The sequence below is a fragment of the Oncorhynchus tshawytscha genome, linkage group LG16 (assembly GCF_018296145.1).
Source record: "Oncorhynchus tshawytscha isolate Ot180627B linkage group LG16, Otsh_v2.0, whole genome shotgun sequence".
Classification (NCBI taxonomy): Eukaryota; Metazoa; Chordata; class Actinopteri; order Salmoniformes; family Salmonidae; genus Oncorhynchus; species Oncorhynchus tshawytscha.
In genome coordinates, this window is record NC_056444.1 from 4,153,059 (window position 1) to 4,159,058 (window position 6,000).

The 6,000-nt window shown below is 45.4% G+C and overlaps 1 protein-coding gene across 2 annotated transcripts in view; it reads left to right on the top strand.

Moving 5' to 3' along the window:
* stau2 (staufen double-stranded RNA binding protein 2) overlaps window positions 1-6,000 on the top strand; it is a 307,502-nt gene that overhangs the window by 141,491 nt on the left and 160,011 nt on the right. The window lies entirely within an intron of this gene.

The following is a 6,000-nucleotide window of genomic DNA, read 5'->3' on the forward strand; positions in this document are numbered from 1 at the left end:
AGGACGGTGTGTATAGACAGTAGGTATATAGGATGGTGTATATAGACAGTAGTTATATAGGACGGTGTGTATAGACAGTAGTTATATAGGATGGTGTATATAGACAGTAGTTATATAGGATGGTGTGTATAGACAGTAGTTATATAGGATGGTGTGTATAGACAGTAGGTATATAGGATGGTGTGTATAGACAGTAGTTATATAGGATGGTGTGTATAGACAGTAGTTATATAGGATGGTGTGTATAGACAGTAGTTATATAGGATGGTGTGTATAGACAGTAGTTATATAGGATGGTGTGTAGACAGTATAGACAGTAGTTATAAAGGATGGTGTGTATAGACAGTAGTTATATAGGATGGTGTGTATAGACAGTATAGAGAGTAGTTATATAGGATGGTGTGTATAGACAGTATAGACAGTAGTTATATAGGACGGTGTGTATAGACAGTAGTTATATAGGATGGTGTGTATAGACAGTAGTTATATAGGATGGTGTGTATAGACAGTATAGACAGTAGTTATATAGGATGGTGTGTATAGACAGTAGTTATATAGCATGGTGTGTATAGACAGTAGATATATAGCATGGTGTGTATAGACAGTAGTTATATAGGATGGTGTATAGACAGTATAGACAGTAGTTATATAGGATGGTGTGTATAGACAGTATAGACAGTAGTTATATAGGATGATGTGTATAGACAGTATTGACAGTAGTTATATAGGATGGTGTGTATAGACAGTAGTTATATATGATGGTGTGTATAGACAGTAGTTATATAGGATGGTGTGTATAGACAGTAGTTATAAAGGATGGTGTGTATAGACAGTATAGACAGTAGTTATATAGGATGTTGTGTCTAGACAGTAGTTATATAGGATGGTGTGTATAGACAGTAGTTATAATGGATGGTGTGTATAGACAGTAGTTATATAGGATGGTGTGTATAGACAGTATAGACAGTAGTTATATAGGATGGTGTGTATAGACAGTAGTTATATAGGATGGTGTGTATAGACAGTATAGACAGTAGTTATATAGGATGGTGTGTATAGACAGTAGTTATATAGGATGGTGTGTATAGACAGTAGTTACATAGGATGGTGTGTATAGACAGTAGTTATATAGGATGGTATGTATAGACAGTAGTTATATAGGATGGTGTATATAGACAGTAGTTATATAGGATGGTGTGTATAGACAGTATAGACAGTAGTTATATAGGATGGCGTGTATAGACAGTAGTTATATAGGATGGTGTGTATAGACAGTAGTTATATAGGATGGTGTGTATAGACAGTATAGACAGTAGTTACATAGGATGGTGTGTATAGACAGTAGTTATATAGGATGGTATGTATAGACAGTAGTTATATAGGATGGTGTATATAGACAGTAGTTAAATAGGATGGTGTGTATGGACAGTAGTTATATAGGATGGTGTATATAGACAGTAGTTATATAGGATGGTGTGTATAGATAGTAGTTATATAGGATGGTGTGTATAGACAGTAGTTATATAGGATTAGTCATGTCTAGATTACAGTATAAACATATTAAGTGGTTAAAACAGTATATTAACATTATTGACTAGAGGTCAATGACTCCATGTACATAGAGTAACAGTGTCTGAGGTTCAGGGAACTGGGTGGAGGCTGGCTAGTAACTGTGTCTGAGGTTCAGGGAACTGGGTGGAGGCTAGCTAGTAACAGTGTCTAAGGTTCAGGGAACTGGGTGGAGGCTAGCTAGTAACAGTGTCTAAGGTTCAGGGAACTGGGTGGAGGCTGGCTAGTAACAGTGTCTAAGGTTCATGGAACAGGGTGGAGGCTGGCTTGTAGCAGTGTCTGAGGTTCAGGGAACTGGATAGAGGCTGGCTAGTAACAGTGTCTGAGGTTCAGGGAACTGGGTGGAGAATGGCTAGTAACAGTGTCTAAGGTTCAGGGAACTGGGTGGAGAATGGCTAGTAACAGTGTCTAAGGTTCAGGGAACTGGATGGAGGCTGGCTAGTAACAGTGTCTAAGGTTCAGGGAACTGGGTGGAGAATGGCTAGTAACAGTGTCTAAGGTTTAGGGAACTGGGTGGAGGCTGGCTAGTAACAGTGTCTAAAGTTCAGGGAACTGGGTGGTGGCTGGCTGGTAACAGTGTGTAAGGTTCAGGGTACTGGGTGGAGGCTGGCTGGTAACAGTGTCTAAGGTTCAGGGTACTGGGTGGAGGCTGGCTAGTAACAGTGTCTAAAGTTCAGGGAACTGGGTGGAGGCTGGCTAGTAACAGTGTGTAAGGTTCAGGGAACCTGGGGGAGTGGAGGGGGGGTGCGCGCTGGCCCCGTGTTAACAGGAAGGGGGACATCAGTCATGCAGTAACCTCACAGCTGTTCCTCCCCACACACACATCTGCTCTTCTCTTCCTGGCTCTAGGTGCTGACCTTGGCTAGACAATGGTTTATACATCGACTCATCTCATCCATCCCCAGACAACACACACACACTCTGGCTCGCTCATACACATTTGCTGACACACTCATACAAAGACATGCTCTTGCTTACACACACACACACACACACACACACACACACACACACACACACACACACACACACACACACACACACACACACACACACACACACACACATTCACATACAACTCCAACTTAAACTCCTAAATCTTTGTTGGATAGTGTGAAGTGCATTCAGACAGTTGAGGCCCAGCCTACGTCTGGATAGCTTCATTCAGACAGTAGAGACCCAGCCTACGTCTGGATAGCTTCATTCAGACAGTAGAGGCCCAGCCTACATCTGGATAGCTTCATTCAGACAGTAGAGACCCAGCCTACGTCTGGATAGCTTCATTCAGACAGTAGAGACCCAGTCTACGTCTGGATAGCTTCATTCAGACAGTAGAGGCCCAGCCTACGTCTGGATAGCTTCATTCAGACAGTAGAGACCCAGCCTAGGTCTGGATAGCTTCATTCAGACAGTAGAGACCCAGCCTACGTCTGGATAGCTTCATTCAGACAGTAGAGACCCAGCCTACGTCTGGATACCTTCATTCAGACAGTAGATGCCCAGCCTACCTCTGGATAGCTTCATTCAGACAGTAGAGGCCCAGCCTACGTCTGGATAGCTTCATTCAGACAGTAGAGGCCCAGCCTACGTCTGGATAGCTTCATTCAGACAGTAGAGACCCAGCCTACGTCTGGATAGCTTCATTCAGACAGTAGAGACCCAGCCTACGTCTGGATACCTTCATTCAGACAGTAGAGGCCCAGCCTACCTCTGGATAGCTTCATTCAGACAGTAGAGGCCCAGCCTACGTCTGGATAGCTTCATTCAGACAGTAGAGACCCAGCCTACGTCTGGATAGCTTCATTCAGACAGTAGAGGCCCAGCCTACGTCTGGATAGCTTCATTCAGACAGTAGAGACCCAGCCTACGTCTGGATAGCTTCATTCAGACAGTAGAGACCCAGCCTACGTCTGGATAGCTTCATTCAGACAGTAGAGACCCAGCCTACGTCTGGATAGCTTCATTCAGACAGTAGAGACCCAGCCTACATCTGGATAGCTTCATTCAGACAGTAGAGACCCAGCCTACGTCTGGATAGCTTCATTCAGACAGTAGAGGCCCAGCCTACGTCTGGATAGCTTCATTCAGACAGTAGAGACCCAGCCTACGTCTGGATAGCTTCATTCAGACAGTAGAGACCCAGCCTATGTCTGGATAGCTTCATTCAGACAGTTGAGACCCAGCCTACGTCTGGATAGCTTCATTCAGACAGTAGAGGCCCAGCCTACGTCTGGATAGCTTCATTCAGACAGTTGAGACCCAGCCTACGTCTGGATAGCTTCATTCAGACAGTTGAGACCCAGCCTACGTCTGGATAGCTTCATTCAGACAGTAGAGACCCAGCCTACGTCTGGATAGCTTCATTCAGACAGTAGAGACCCAGCCTACGTCTGGATAGCTTCATTCAGACAGTAGAGACCCAGCCTACGTCTGGATAGCTTCATTCAGACAGTAGAAGCCCAGCCTACGTCTGGATAGCTTCATTCAGACAGTAGAGACCCAGCCTACGTCTGGATAGCTTCATTCAGACAGTAGAGACCCAGCCTACGTCTGGATAGCTTCATTCAGACAGTAGAGACCCAGCCTACGTCTGGATAGCTTCATTCAGACAGTAGAGACCCAGTCTACGTCTGGATAGCTTCATTCAGACAGTTGAGACCCAGCCTACGTCTGGATAGCTTCATTCAGACAGTAGAGACCCAGCCTACGTCTGGATAGCTTCATTCAGACAGTTGAGACCCAGCCTACATGTGGATAGCTTCATTCAGACAGTAGAGACCCAGCCTACGTCTGGATAGCTTCATTCAGACAGTAGAGACCCAGCCTACGTCTGGATAGCTTCATTCAGACAGTAGAGACCCAGCCTACGTCTGGATAGCTTCATTCAGACAGTTGAGACCCAGCCTACGTCTGGATAGCTTCATTCAGACAGTAGAGGCCCAGCCTACGTCTGGATAGCTTCATTCAGACAGTAGAGACCCAGCCTACGTCTGGATAGCTTCATTCAGACAGTTGAGACCCAGCCTACGTCTGGATAGCTTCATTCAGACAGTTGAGACCCAGCCTACGTCTGGACAGCTTTATTAAACAGTAGAGACCCAGCCTACGTCTGGATAGCTTCATTCAGACAGTAGAGGCCCAGCCTATGTCTGGATAGCTTCATTCAGACAGTAGAGACCCAGCCTACATGTGGATAGCTTCATTCAGACAGTAGAGACCCAGCCTACGTCTGGATAGCTTCATTCAGACAGTAGAGACCCAGCCTACGTCTGGATAGCTTCATTCAGACAGTAGAGACCCAGCCTACGTCTGGATAGCTTCATTCAGACAGTTGAGACCCAGCCTACGTCTGGATAGCTTCATTCAGACAGTAGAGGCCCAGCCTACGTCTGGATAGCTTCATTCAGACAGTAGAGACCCAGCCTACGTCTGGATAGCTTCATTCAGACAGTTGAGACCCAGCCTACGTCTGGATAGCTTCATTCAGACAGTTGAGACCCAGCCTACGTCTGGACAGCTTTATTAAACAGTAGAGACCCAGCCTACGTCTGGATAGCTTCATTCAGACAGTAGAGGCCCAGCCTATGTCTGGATAGCTTCATTCAGACAGTAGAGACCCAGCCTACGTCTGGATAGCTTCATTCAGACAGTAGAGACCCAGCCTACATCTGGATAGCTTCATTCAGACAGTAGAGACCCAGCCTACGTCTGGATAGCTTCATTCAGACAGTAGAGACCCAGCCTACGTCTGGATAGCTTCATTCAGACAGTTGAGACCCAGCCTACGTCTGGATAGCTTCATTCAGACAGTTGAGACCCAGCCTACGTCTGGACAGCTTTATTAAACAGTAGAGACCCAGCCTACGTCTGGATAGCTTCATTCAGACAGTAGAGGCCCAGCCTATGTCTGGATAGCTTCATTCAGACAGTAGAGACCCAGCCTACGTCTGGATAGCTTCATTCAGACAGTTGAGACCCAGCCTACGTCTGGATAGCTTCATTCAGACAGTAGAGACCCAGCCTACGTCTGGATAGCTTCATTCAGACAGCTGTGTTGTAGTCTGTGTAGAGATTAGCGGTGTTGTAGTCTGTGTAGAGATTAGCTGTGTTGTAGTCTGTGTAGAGATTAGCTGTGTTGTCTGTGTAGAGATCAGCGGTGTTGTAGTCTGTGTAGAGTTGTGTCCTACTCAGGAAGGTGAAGGGAGTTGTCTTTCTGTCTCAGATCTCTCTCTGGGTTTTTACCTTCTCTGGTTCTGACTGTCATGACACACAGATGATACATGTATATCTATCTATCTATATCTAATATATTTATATTTACCTTGCTATCAGTCTTTTCTCAATACGATTACAACTGGCAGGCTGTTAACAGGGGTTTTGGTGTGTGTGTGTGTGTGTGTGTGTGTTTGCGTACGTGTGTGCTGGACACTG